This window comes from Numenius arquata, chromosome 5 (genome assembly GCF_964106895.1).
Source record: "Numenius arquata chromosome 5, bNumArq3.hap1.1, whole genome shotgun sequence".
NCBI classification, from domain to species: Eukaryota; Metazoa; Chordata; class Aves; order Charadriiformes; family Scolopacidae; genus Numenius; species Numenius arquata.
Genome location: NC_133580.1, coordinates 27,028,237 through 27,042,629, shown reverse-complemented (window position 1 = coordinate 27,042,629; position 14,393 = coordinate 27,028,237). Strand labels below are relative to the sequence as shown.

The 14,393-nt window shown below is 47.3% G+C and overlaps 1 protein-coding gene across 1 annotated transcript in view; it reads left to right on the top strand.

Moving 5' to 3' along the window:
- Positions 1 to 2,769, top strand: part of CENPC (centromere protein C) — a 31,883-nt gene extending 29,114 nt beyond the window's left edge. The window contains exon 19 of the mRNA XM_074147407.1: positions 2,515 to 2,769. The gene's annotated coding sequence lies outside the window, so the exon portion shown is untranslated. The remainder of the gene's footprint in view (positions 1 to 2,514) is intronic.
- The last annotated feature ends 11,624 nt before the right edge of the window (positions 2,770 to 14,393 follow it).

Sequence of the window (14,393 nt, the reverse complement as noted above, 5' to 3'; positions counted from 1 at the left end):
TTTGGCACCAGCTGGTTTTGGCACAGAAGTCTATAGAGCGTGGCAGCGCGTGCCCATTGCTGCAGATGAGGATGTGGAGGCACGTGCCCTCTCACACCACGTTGCTGCCTGGTTTTTCTGGTAAATGCCAGCAGAAAATAATCTTCCTGGGGTTTGATGTGTCCCGGTTTGAGGTAAAACCGAACCAATTTTCTGTTCTGTAACTTTACATCCTAGCCAGGCCTCCTCTCACTCTCTGAAATTAACGGCATATTGTGGAGAAAACTGCTCGTTCTCAGAGCGATGAGACCAATGTTTGTGCTCCATGCCAAGGGATGGTGTGCAGGGAGGCCCTTGCTTATCCTTATTGCTGTAACAACCAAGGGCAGCCAGTTTCGTTATTGGCCCCTTAGAGGGTCAGAAACGGAAAAAGCGTAGAGGGGTCTCACCTGTGGGGAGGAGCGGACAGGAGAGGTGACCCAAACCTGACCAACTGGGGTATTCCATCCCATCTGCCCCGTGCTCAGTATAAAAGCTGAGGGATCAAAGGGTCAACTCTCTTCCTTCAATGGCCGATGTCCAGAGAGGACTCTGTTCATCTGCCTTTGATCCTGATCCGTGTGTTCCTGACTCCAGAGCTGGAACCCAGTTCCCATCCGTCGCTGAGTCCAGTCTGGGATTCCCCAGTGCCTGCTGGTGACGTGACTGTCATCCTGGCAGCTTGACACGGTTTTGTATAGATTGTATCTATTTCATTATTTTCGTCTTTATTTTTATTTTAATATTAATTCTTCATTAAAGTAGTTTAGTTCATTCTAAACTTCTAAATCATAGAATCATAGAATCATCCAGGTTGGAAGAGACCCTTGGGATCATCGAGTCCAACCATCTACCCTACTCTACAAATCTCCTTATCTCTTCCTCTCCTCTCTTTTGGGGAGGGGGGAAGGGCCATCTCTTAGTCTCATTTTGGTAAATTTGGCTGAAACCACGACATGGCGTTTCTGTGGTGTCTAAGGAGGAGCCTGGACTGAATAAGCTGGAAGAGGTCACCTGCTCATACATTTCTCTTACAGACAGAGCTGACCGAGCTCATTTGACACATCCTTCCATGTGGAACAGTTCTCTCCACACGGTTCAGAGCCTGACATCTCCGTTCTACCCTACTTATTTATTGCCCATGGGTGGGAATCTGTATCTGCCAAGTCCATTGGAGTGCTTGTGTACACACTTGGCATCCTCATTCTTATCACTGTGGTTGCTGTGGAGAGGTCAAGAGGTATAGAAAGGATCAGGAGACAAAAGCTATGTGGGGAAAGAGAGCTTAGCTGAGTCCAGGGCTACCAGCTCTAAGTAGTCCTGCTTGAGCAGGAGGGTTGGGCCAGGTGTCTTCCAGAGGTCCTTTCCAACCCTAACCATTCTGTGAAACTGGAGACTCCCGTGCTCCGGAAGCTGCTCCTCTGTAAGTTTACTCCGTGCTGGCATTGAAAGGGGCCTTGTACCCTACACCTCAAGTGGAGGGCCTGTTCTGTGTCACGCGGCGGGCCATCAGTGGGCCAACTGGAAGAGCGTGGGGTGTGCCAGAGTGCTTGGCCACTGGGCAACCGCCACTGGTTTCCCTTTCTCTATAGGAACAGACGAAATGTGCGTTCCGAGTTGTGTTACAACTGTCCCCTTCTGGTCTTTGCTTTGTGTCCCCTTCTTTGCTTTGAGGTGTCCCTCTAAGGAAGACACGTACCTGGGTTTGATGAGAAGTCCGCTGATCAGTTTGGGGGAATTGGCTAACAATTTTCTTCACATATGCCCCAAAAACGTTTTAGTATAGGATGTTTAGGTCGTGGGCTGTTATTTTCACTTGCAAGCCTTAGAGCGGTCTTTGGTTTGTACGTGGGCTTCTTCCACGTAACTCTTCTTCTGGAGTAACAGCCTTCACCTGTTGTGCCGTGTGGTGAGTTGAATCAGACATTATTCTCTCAGTTGGCAACAGTTTTAATTCTCGGGCTTTTCCCTACTATCAACAGCTTTGTGTGGCCTTTGGGACTGCAAATCACAGGTTATGGACCGTTTGTCTAAACGTGAGCTAAAGCGAGTTAAAATACAAGTTTTTTTTTTTTTATAAAAAAATAGTATGAAGCTCACACAGACTGACTTCTGAGGCCTCTTGGTCCTGCACAAAACACAGCGTTTTATATTAGAGATAGTGCAAGGAGGCACGTGCAGAACAAGTGTCAGTGTCACAACCAGGTGTGGCTTTGACAACTCCAGACTTTGCACGGAGGAACACGTTTGTTAGAGATCACCGATAGCTAAATTAAATTAGGCTAATGGGCTCTTTTGAGCATAATTGAAATGGTACGACTGTTTTTATTGATGTGCCACCGGAGTATGAGAGTGCTGTAATGTCCTTGCTGTGAGTACAATTTGCAGTTGTTCCACTTTAACTGTCTAGTAACTCCCTCCTGTTATGGCCCGATCAGATAGGCCTTCTAAAAATTGTCTTAATTTGAACTATTTTCTATTCTTTTTATAATTTAGACCAGAAGCAAGAAGCACGTTGTTGGGAGACCTCTTCCCCATAACTTCACCTGCAAATTGAAGATCAGCTAATGCCAAGGAGTTCTAAAGAATACTGTACCTACCATCCAACTGGAAGCACACCCTAGTCTTGGTGACATGTTGTTCCATTGATCTTAAAAGGTCGTTCTCTGGTGTAAATTGTAAATATGTGGTTTGTTACAAATTATCTTGTCTTTTGTATCAATAAATATTAAATAATGCAGATTAGTTTTTATTTCTTGGATTTCTAAATCGTTTAAGAATTAATTTTCCAGTAGTCTGTGCAGTTTTGAAATGCAGGTAATTGCGTGTGTTTGACTTGTAAATATTTATAAATAATGTGAGTTACCTTGAGTGGCTTCAAGGATGTCACCAACAGTGCAATCTTTCAACTATTCTGTTGGAGTCGTTGAAGCTCTTAAAAGGTATTTGAAAGTAAAATACTTCTCATAGAATAGAATCATAGAATGGCCTAGGTTGGAAGGGACCTTTCACATCATCTAGTTGAACCATCAACCTAACACTGATAAAAAACATCACTAAACCATGTCTCTAAGCATTGTGTCAACCCATCTACTAAATACCGCCAGGGATGGTATCTCCACCACTTCCCTGGGCAGCACATTCCAAGGCTTAATGACCCTTTCCATGTAAAAATTCTTCCTAATATCCAATCTGAACCTCCCCTGGTGCAACGTGAGGCCATTTCCTCTTGTCCCATCGCCTGTGACTTGGGAGAAGAGACTGACCCCCCCCGGCTACACCCCCCTTTCAGGGAGTTGTAGAGAGTGAGAAGGTCTCCCCTCAGCCTCCTTTTCTCCAGGCTGAACAACCCCAGCTCCCTCAGCCTCTCCTCATAAGACTTGTTCTCCAGACCCCTCACCAGCTCCGTTGCCCTTCTCTGGACACGCTCCAGCCCCTCAATGTCTTTTTTGTGGTGAGGGTCCCAAAACTGGACACAGAACTCGAGGTGGGACCTCACCAGTGCCCAGGACAGGGGGACAATCACCTCCCAAGTCCTACTCCCCACGCTGTTCCTGATACAGGCCAGGATGCTGTTGGCCTTCTTGGCCACCTGGGCACACTGCTGGCCCATGTTCAGCCGGCTGGCCACCAGCACCCCCAGGTCCTTTTCTGCCAGGCAGCTCCAGCCACTCTGCCCCAAGCCTGTCGCGCTGCAGGGGGTTGGTGTGACCCAAGGGCAGGACCCGGCACTTGGCCTTGTTGAATCTCAGATGCCAACACAGATTAGCTTTAAAAAACCAATGTTTCTAGTTGACAATGGCTTTGGTTTCAGTTTGAATCCATGCTGTTCTTGTCGTAATTGTGTGAAACTCCAGGTTGAAATGTTGCAGAATTCTTTTGTTTTTCAGGTAAATCTTAAATGGAGCTACATTCTCCAGCAGTGTCGTGATCATTCGGTGCTCTTCAGATTTGGTATGTGATGACTTACACTCTCCTCTGCATTCTCCATAAAATTTTCAAGGTGTTTCCATTTAGCTGGAGATGGTGCTCCCTGAGAGTTAGCTGCCACAGCAGGTCTCACGTAGTCATCGGAGTGAAATAAAATCCAAGCACCTCCCACCCCTTCGGGAAAATATGGTCCATTAGTTTTTCATTTGCCAGGAGCATCAGGTTTTAATATTCTTCCCCTTCCCTTTGTCTCCCGGGAATATCAATCTGCATAGATCTATTATTAATTCCACAGCAGCGAGCTCATTTGCTCAAAAGTCTTTACTGTGGGTAGTAGAAGTAGGTCTCCCTAGGAAAGATGTAAAATCCAAATGGGCTCAAGTATACTATGCGTAGTGCTGGGTGGTGGGTGCTGTTGTTTCTTTTTGGTGGTTGTTGTTTGTTTGTTTGTTTTTAAAGTATCTTTGACTCAGCTGAACTCACTGTTTTTGTTACAAGCCAAGCGTTGTAGAGTTGTCCAGCATTTAAAACTTGGGGAGTCTGGATCAGAATGAAAGCAATTTTGGAACCAAACCAATTTTTGGAGGTGAGAGGATGAGGAAAAAACCTTCTCACAAACAACAGTGTACTAGGCTATGAATGAGAGCGTGTTGAGGTGTTTAAATGATGCAGAGAAGGGAGCAAGAGGGGTTTTCCACTCCTGGAAGGTTCTTCTGGAAGCTCCACTTATTCATTCCCATCAACCCTCCTCAAGTATTTTGCTGGCGAGAGCCCTGCTGAAGTGCAGGCTTTCGACCTGCGGTTCTCGTGGTTCTTGAAGGCCTGTCTCAATCCCAGCGAGTATTTACCATTAACTGAAGCAGGGGAAAATCCAGCCCTAACACTCCACCAAGTAGACTCAGTCATAGCTCCACAGAAGGAGGGGCAGTTCCAGTAAAATCTGTACAGTGACCCAATATTACAGAATCACAGAATGATACGGGGTTGGAAGAGACCTCTGGAGATTATCTAGTCCAACCCTCCTTCCAGAGCAGGTCCACCCAGAGGAGGTTGCACAGGAACGTGTCCAGGCAGGTTTTGAATGTCTCCAGAGAAGGAGACTCCACCACCTCCCTGGGCAGGCTGTTCCAGTGCCTGACCACCCTCTCAGGAAAGTCATTCTTCCTAATATCTAATCCAAACCTCCCCTGCCCCAACTTCAGACCATTTCCTCTGCTCCTGTCATTATTCCCTTGGGAGAAGAGGCCAACACCCACCTCTCTACACCCTCCTTTCAGGGAGCTGTAGAGGGCAATGAGGTCTCCCCTCAGCCTCCTCCAAACTAAACATGCCCAGTTCCCTCAGCCTCTCCTCGTGTGACTTGTTCTCCAGACCCCTCACCAGCTTGGTGGCTCTCCTCTGGACACGCTCCAGCAGCTCCATGTCCTTCCTGTAGTGAGGGGCCCAGAACTGAACACAGCACTGGAGGTGAGGCCTCACCAGTGCCCAGCACAGAGGCACCATCACTGCCCTACTCCTGCTGGCCACGCTGTTCCTGATACAGGCCAGGATGCTGTTGGTCTTCTTGGCCACCTGGGCCACATTTAGACGGAACTTCTATGTTCAAGTTTGTGCCCATTTCCTCTTGTCCTGTCCCTGGGCACCACTGAAAAAAGACCGGCCCCATCCTCTTGGCACCCTCCCTTGAAGTTTGATCCCCCCTCAGCCGTCTCTTCTCCAGACTAAAAAGATCCAAGTCCCTCAGCCTCTCCTCGTAAGGGAGATGCTCCAGATCCTCATCATCTTTGTAGCCCTATTAACTTTCAGGAAGCAAGGAGCTTCTTTCTCTCCCATCTTTTTATTGGTTTGGTTTTTGGGGGGATGGGGTGGGGTGGTGTTTTTTCAGTTCCTCCAGCGTTTATAGATGTACCGTTCCAAGTTTGTCATGTCACTGGAAGGTCTAAAGCGTTTCAGGAGTTGTAAGGAGCGATTAAGGGGAAAGGGGCACAAGTCATAGGGACACAACAGGACCCGAGGCTGAATTTCTCTTGCGTGTAAAATATTTCAGCTTATTATTTTTTTTTTATCTCAGTGGCTAAAAAGCAGAGTACTGGTCTTAAAAACTATCCCAACTGGCTGGCTTTCTTCGCTGCACAGCAGGAGGAGGCAGGTTATCCAAGTGGTTATTAAGTCACATTTATTACACACCTTTGGCAGTTCAGGGCTGGTTTTACCACGCGAGTCTTGCATTTTTTTTCAGTATCTTGAGTTAAAAGAATCCTCCTCTGCTGTCGGAAGCAACTTGGTCACGTTGGTATGTGGTCTGCTGGTGCACAGCTGTAACTGCTTTCTTATGGGATTCAGATATTCCTAAAATAAGACTTTCATCCCTCTGCAGATAAGCAGTTTAACTTGTCTGTTAAGGATCGTGTGATTTTTTTTTTTAAATTTTTTTCTTTTTTTTTTTTTCTGTTTAGAACTGGGTATGATCCATACACATGCTTAACTGAAATTATCAAACCAGTGCCAAATGTTTTGCAGCCTAAGGAATTAAGACTGTGAAGTGGAGTTCGTTACGTTGGGCAAAGAAAACCAAAGGACAAGGTGTGGAAAGCTCTCCCGGCTGCCTCTCGAGCTTTCCTGTGCCACAATAACCTTGTCTTTCCAGCTCAGACTGATCGCGTTTAATCTTGTTTCCTTTTTTTCCTCATGAAGGAAATAAGCGTAATATAACTAATCTGTAGGATTTACAGGTGGGAGTTCAGCCAGCCCTGAGGATTCACGGGCTCGAAGCCCTGTGCTTGATTATTTTACATTTACGGCATAAAAATCAGGCTGCTTTGGGTTACTCTGTTGAATGTTGCAGGAAAAAAAAAAGGGCACTTGGACCGGCCCCGAGCCAAGGGAACTCAAGTAAAAGGTAAACCAGTAGTTACTGCCTAGAGTTCCCCCGCTAACACTTCTGAATTGGCCAAAAATACTGGTCTGGTGGTTTTTTGGTTGTTGGCGTCTCTTCCCTTCTCTCCTTGAAGGTAAATAGGGAATGCAAGCAATTTGACCAGAACAAACAAGTCAAAAGATTGCACTTGGCTTTCAAAAATGTTGGGTTTTTTGGGTTGTTTTTTTTTTTTTTCAGATTTGTTAGGTGGCTCCCATCGTCTCACTCTGAATGAATGAATGCATGCGTGCTGTGTTGCTTTGGCATGGTTTTTTCGTGTTTGTTTCCTTTTTTTTTTTTTTTTTGGCAGTTCAGCCTCCAAAGAGGCTTTTAGCGGCATGCCCCTTTACCCTTAGGCTAGCGTAGAGGCTGGTAAAATGAATGCAGGAACACAAACCCCAGCCAAAATACGCTGAAAATATACTTTGAATCAGTTTTTTTCCCAGGTTTGAGGGTGCTTATTGCTCTTCTCCCTTTTCCCATGTACTGAGGCTCCCTAGTGCCAAGCCTTTGCAGAGGATGGAAGGCACGCATCCCCTTGGCCCGCTCGGCTGCCTTCCACCATCTCCAGACTGCCGTGGAGGATGGTGTTTCCTAGGGAGCAGACCTCACCATGCTGCCCTGGGCTCCAGAAGGCGGCAGTCGGAGGAGGGAGGAAACCGAGCCAAGCTCACCGAGCTGTTGGAAGGATGCACAGAGATTTGTACTCAGCCGAAGGAGGCCAGCATCTGCATCCCTTCTCTGCTCAGGAGGTATCTGTTGGCTGGTGGTGGACGCAGTTCTGCCGGGGGCAGAGTTTTGCTTTGTAGCCGGCTCCGTTTTTGAGTGCTCTCAAAACGGATGACTTGCTCTTTTTTGTTATCCAATATCTGCGCTGAGCCTGCTGCCCTCCATTGGCTCACCTTCTCAGGGGTTTGTTCCCGGGATCCTACTTAGTGCTTTCTATTGATTTTTTTTCTTTTTTTTTTTTTTTTTTTTTGTATTTTTAATTAATTGAGGAGTGTTGTCATCTTGTTTATATCCATGGAAACTGGAGCCATGAGTTTGGAGACACTGAATTTATACCTAGGCTGAACTGCTGTCGCAATCACTGTCTGCTCCGTACAGGCATGTTTGCATTTTGAGAGCCTGAGTTTCCAGAAGATAGTAAGTGAACTCCTTATTTTAGATTCTACTTTATAGCCAAACTGCTGTGGTCTGAGTGCTACGAGGGTTAAAATTCAGCCTACAGTGGCTTGGAGCTTCTAGCCCAAATATCGACAAACTTAGTGCCTCTGCAGGTGAAATCTTATTTCTTTTATGGCAAACAGTTAAGAGGCGCACCTGAATGGGAACATATGTAGGAAAGAACTAGTATTTAACTTAGCGTCTTCCCTGAGTGATAGCCATACCAAGACTGTGTGTGTAGCTGATGCAGAATAGTTGTCCTTTTCTGCGTTCCTTCATCAGCTGTGTATTCAAACTCTGCGGGGAGTGGTGTATTTTCCCCCGTGCTCTGTAAGTGAAATTTTGCGTTCACAAGACATAGCTTCTGTTTTCCACTAGAGGCCAATAAAGTGTAGGAAAAGGCTGCTTGCAAGGCTTTCATCAGAAAGCCTCATCTTTTTCTTCCCCCCCCCCCCCCCCCGACCTGTTGCTCAACAGTTGCATTTCCGTCTCGATGATTATTTCTTCTTTTAGAAATGGTTCTCCCTCTAATGAAGTGGAATTCAATTGCTTAGTCTTCCTTCCAGTGTTTTGTTTCCAAAACCTTCAAGAAGTTAAAGAGTTGTCCTCTTGATTTGCTCATAGATATTCCTTCCACATTTTCAATTCCTAGCTGCTAGCTCTGTAGCAGCCTCCATGGAATAAAGGGGACATCAAAAAGGCGATGGAAACTGAGAGGGTAATACTGGTGCTTTGGTCTTTTAAGGGTTTCGGGAAATGGTATACCTTTAGCTACTAAGTTTTACTAGGGATGTTCCTAAATTTTGATTCCAGACAGGAGCAGGTCCTGTCCACACTCTGTCATCGGTCTGCAGAGTGCCTTTGCCTCCTGACTCCTCGGGACTCCTCAGTCCTGGGTAACAGCACTGCTCTATTGCACAGTTATTGGGGGGGTCAGGACAGCAAACGTCCTGCAAGATGAGGATGATGGTGCCAGCTCAGCATCACAGGCAGGAGAAGCCATCTGGGACAACGCTTGTTGACTGTGCAACCACCCCGTGTTGGGCATGTTTAGTTTGGAGAAGAGGAGGCCGAGGGGAGACCTCATTGCCCTCTACAACTCCCTGAAAGGAGGGTGTAGAGAGGTGGGTGTTGGCCTCTTCTCCCAAGGGAATAACAACAGGACCAGAGGAAAGGGTCTGAAGTTGGGGCAGGGGAGGTTTAGATTAGATATCAGGAAGAATGACTTTACTGAGAGGGTGTCACTGGAACAGCCTGCCCAGGGAGGTGGTGGAGTCACCATCCCTGGAGGTATTTAAGAAACATGTAGATGTGGCACTTCAGGGCATGCTCTAGTGCCCGAGATTGTTGGGTTGTGTCTGTTTGTGGGCGGGTGTGGGGTGTGGTTGTGGGTGTTTGGTTTGTATGGTTTTTGGTTTTGTTTTGGTTTTGGTGTTTGGTGGGTTTTTTTGTTGTTTTTGTTTTTGGTTTTTTTTTTGTTGGTTGGACTCGATGATCTCAAAGGTCCCTTCCAACCAAGAAGATTCTGTGATTCTGTGTTTCCTGGCTCGAATCAGTGAGGAATAACTCTGCCTAGCATGTTGGGTAAAGCCAGTAATGTCTTACAGCAAGATGACGGCACGGCTCGATGCGTTAGCTTGAAAGATTGTTTGGGGTTTTGTTGCTGCCCAGCAAGGGTCTGGTGTGAGCAGCACGTATACGCAAGCTCCCCCTGTTGCCACACGGCTGGGCCTGGTTATAGCCCCGTGCTCTTGCTGCGTCCCCTAAACCTGCGAGGTGTCAGGGAGTCATAGAATGGTTTGGGTTGGAAAGGTCCTTAAAGATCCAACCCCCCTGCCATGGGCAGGGACACCTCCCACCAGACCAGGTTGCTCAAAGCCCCATCCAGCCTGGCCTTGAACACCTCCAGGGATGGGGCATCCACAACTTCCCTGGGCAACCTGGACCAGTTTCACCACCCTTGTAGTGAAACATTTCTTCCTGATATTTAATCTAAATCTGCTGTCTTCTAGTTCGAAGCCATTACCCCTTGTCCTATCACTACTTGGCCTTGTGAAAAGTCTCTCTCTCCAGCTCTCAAATTTCTCTGGGCATCGTGGGGAACTTGACTTCAGGAGGAGTTGGGCTTCTCCTTTTGAAGGCTACGCTCATACGGTAGGAAGCAAAACCGGGGTGGGATTGTGGCTCAGAGGGACGTTGCCCGAGCCAGCTCTATTTCAGCCAGGACACACACCATGCCGAGAGGATCTCCCTGCGTCGGCTGGCTCCCAGCCCACCCCGCGAGCCGGACGGGCTCTGCTGCAGAGCTTCTTTGGTCTGAGAGGTGAGACGTAGCTCGGGCACACGCGGCACCAGGCAGGCTGTAACCCAGGAGGGCCAGCGCCCCTCCGGCTTCATTCATCTGCCGTCTGCAAAGGATTTCCTGATCCAGCAGGACGGGGGTGCTTTGAAGTTTATACCCTAGAGTAGCTCTTCCAGAACAGATGGGGTTTGCAGTAGCACAACATTTGCTAGGCACGGCCCACTGGAAAACCCACCACGAGTTGCCGGTGGCTTCGGCAAATATCGAACACCTTACTGTCAACTGAAGAAAGCTGATTCAGTGTTATTATTTATTACTCATTAACACTGGTGCAAGGTGGCAGGGAATTGAGAGCAGCAGCTTCCTGGCCATTATCTGATGCTGCTGGTGGCCGAGTGTGTGCGGTGGGACGGCACTACGCTCGTGCAGGACCTACCATCAGGGGGAGGTACCAGCTAGTAAAAAAAATGGGGAAAAAAGGAAGCAGAGGGAATCTGGCTTGGCTTTATTTGAGGATGATCAGAGGGCTGGAGCACCTCCCCTACGAAGACAGGCTGAGAGAGCTGGGGTTGTTCAGCCTGGAGAAGAGAAGGCTCCAGGGAGACCTCATAACAGCCTTCCAATATCTGAAGGGAGCCTACAGGAGAGCCGGAGAGGGACTCTTTGTCAGGAAATGTAGTGACAGGACAAGGGGTAATGGTTTTAAATTGGAAGAGGGGAGATTTAGATTGGATATCAGGAGGAAATTCTTTGCTGTGAGGGTGGTGAGACACTGGAACAGGTTGCCCAGGGAAGTTGTGGATGCCCCATCCCTGGAGGTGTTCAAGGCCAGGCTGGATGGGGCTTTGAGCAACCTGCTCTAGTGGAGGTGTCCCTGCCCATGGCAGGGGGGTTGGAACTCGATGATCTTTAAGGTCCCTTCCAACTCCAACCATTCTATGGTTCTATGATTATTTACTCCTCAGTGTCACAAGCACTCATAGGGTAAATATAAAATGAAAAATAAGTAGGATGTGAGACTGGTTTAAAGGACTCTGCAGGTATTTTTGCAAAATGAGCAATTTTGTGTATTACTGGTCACACACACTGATTAATTTCCCTTGCTTTCCTGCTGTGCGTCTTCTCTTTCTCTTATACATGGATATCAAATAAAGCCTTGGTGGGAATCAGTGTTGATGTTAAATGCCCGGTACCTGTTTTGATCCTCTTTGTGTGCGTTCAGATACGCCTGAGAGATTAGGACCTCATGGTACAAGGTGCTGTGCAAAGGAAGAGAAAGAATCTCTGCTCTACAGTGTTTATGTTCTAATTGACAAGGAGGGGAAAAAAAAAAAAAAGGGTAATTTTTCTGGTGTTTCTATGCTGCTTGAAACAGTGGGGCCAGGGCATCTAGACACTCCTATAAACCAAGCCAATGTTAATAATTCTTCATTTTCTGGAAGAGTGGTGTTACGGAGTGACTTTCTTGCTGTAACTAGAGCAGGGAGAAACAGGCACGTAGTCTGCAGTGTGAGCCCTGAGCTCCTTGGTGGCGTTTCAAGGCAAGCACACCTTTCTGCTGAGGTTTGCCACATCAGAAATGCTCAAATGAAGAATGGGACCCGGAGCCTTTTCCTAACTTTTAACCCCAAGGCGCTATTTCACTGGGCAAGTGACCGTCCCTTTCTGCCCAGCTGTTTTGCCCTGATGTAAAACAGGCGAGTTGGAAACTCGGAGGTTTAGAAGAGCTCGGAGGGTGGCAGAGCCCTGGGTCGGGGCAGGTGCCACAAGCCCAAGAGATGCTGAGCAGAGGCAGTGACTCTCACATCAGTTGTGTATGCGCAAATGGAGGATCACAGAATCACAGAATGGTTTGGGTTGGAAAGGACCTTAAAGATCATCGAGTTGCAACCCCCCTGCCATGGGCAGGGACACCTCCCACGAGAGCAGGTTGATCAAAGCCCCATCCAGCCTGGCCTTGAACACCTCCAGGGATGGGGCATCCACAACTTCCCTGGGCAACCTGTTCCAGTGTCTCACCACCCTCACAGCAAAGAATTTCCTCCTAATATCTAATCTAAATCTCCCCTCTTCCAATTTAAAACCATTACCCCTTGTCCTGTCACTACATTTCCTGACAAAGAGTCCCTCTCCGGCTCTCCTGTAGGCTCCCTTCAGATATTGGAAGGCTGCTATGAGGTCTCCCCGGAGCCTTCTCTTCTCCAGGCTGAACAACCCCAGCTCTCTCAGCCTGTCTTCATAGGGGAGGTGCTCCATCCCTCTTGATCATCTTTGTGGCCCTCCGCTGGATGTTTTAAATGCTTTTTAATATATTAAACTGGAGGAACGTTCAGCCCTGTTTTCTCAGGGCAGGTATTAAATCCGGAGGCTGATTATGCCCAGGGAATAAGTTCCTGCTCCTCTTAGCGTAGATTCCAGGTGGAGCTAGCAGCCCTCAGGTTATAGCACCCAGTTGGGCCAAGGCAGAGACTTAGGCTGGCACAGACCCTCAGCTCCCCTTTGCCTGGCACCAACATCTGCGTCGGGGCTCACGTCGAGCTGCTCTGATGGGGGAAAATACCATTAGATCAGCGCATGTAGTATTATTTCATACTAAGCCTTTGATGCCATCCCTAATACTGCAAGTCAGCAGGACGCTTGCGAACCAGCAGGAATGTTTGATCTGGTCCTGTAATTTTGTTAACTGTTTCTCCTTATGTTAATTTACATTTGGGTGATTCCGCAAGAAACTATAGCAGAATTTAATAACACTAATATGAAAAAACCAATATCAGGCCTGCATATTTCCATCTGATTAGTAGTTTTTCTCTTGATAAATTATGCATTTTTAATACAAGCCCTTCATTTGTCTGCAATAACGTGGCACTGGTAGCCCTCTATGTAAGTCGAGCACATTTCAGTGCCCCCTTCGCTGCTGCTGGATTCAAATTTCCTTGTTTCTCAATAATTTTTTTCCTATATCCATCATACTGCTTGCCTTTGCTTGCCTAGAATAAAAGGTCATTGTAAATCCTGATTATTCTTGGAAGTTGCTCACGCGCTTATTTCCTAGACTTGATATGTTTCATCCTCGAGCACATCAGGAATAGATTTAATCAAAAATGAAAATTTGTCTGGCAGAAACCGTCGGTGATTCTTTCTGTTTGTGGGTTTTTTCCCCCCATATAAAGTGCTTTTGACAAATACAGACACCCACACACCGCCCCGAATTTAAACTGTTTTTCATTTTGGTTTGGAGAACTGAAATGGAATAAAGTTATTCTTCTTTAAGAATTTCCATATTATTATTATTTTTTTTTTACAGGGGAGACAGACGAGAATTCGCTCTTCACCTAACTGTAATCTTTAAGTGATTCTCCGAAGCCAGCCCCAGCAAAGTGCAGTTAAAATGACAACGAGAAAGCTCAGGATCTCACTGAAGTCAATAGCAAAAGGTGTGTTGAGTTCAGTGAAGCCAGGACTTCATGCTGCTGGGGTTACTGAGTAAGAGCATCTTGTTCCTGATGCCCTCAAGGTTTATTTGGTGTATATATTTTTTTTTTTTGTGAGAGGTTGATTACAATTTCTGCCTTTTCCATGTAAAGAGCCAAGATGGGCACCTTCACCCAGTTGGCCTCTCTGCAGTTTCTCATCAAAGTGTTACACCGGGCCAGAGAGCTCTGAAAAATGGTGAGATCTCAGCTGGAGTTCGGTCTCTGCTCTTCCAGAGCAGAAGACCACCCATTGTGGGTGTTGGTGGCCAGCCGGCTGAACATGAGCCAGCAGTGTGCCCAGGTGGCCAAGAAGGCCACCAGCATCCTGGCCTGTGTCAGGAACAGCGTGGCCAGCAGGAGTAGGGCAGTGATGGTGCCTCTGTACTGGGCACTGGTGAGGCCTCACCTCGAGTGCTGTGTTCAGTTCTGGGCCCCTCACTACAAGAAGGACATTGAGCTGCTGGAGCGTGTCCAGAGGAGAGCCACCAAGCTGGGGAGGGGTCTAGAGAACAAGTCATACGAGGAGAGGCTGAGGGAACTGGGCATGTTTAGTTTGGAGAAGAGGAGGCTGAGGGGAGACCTCCTT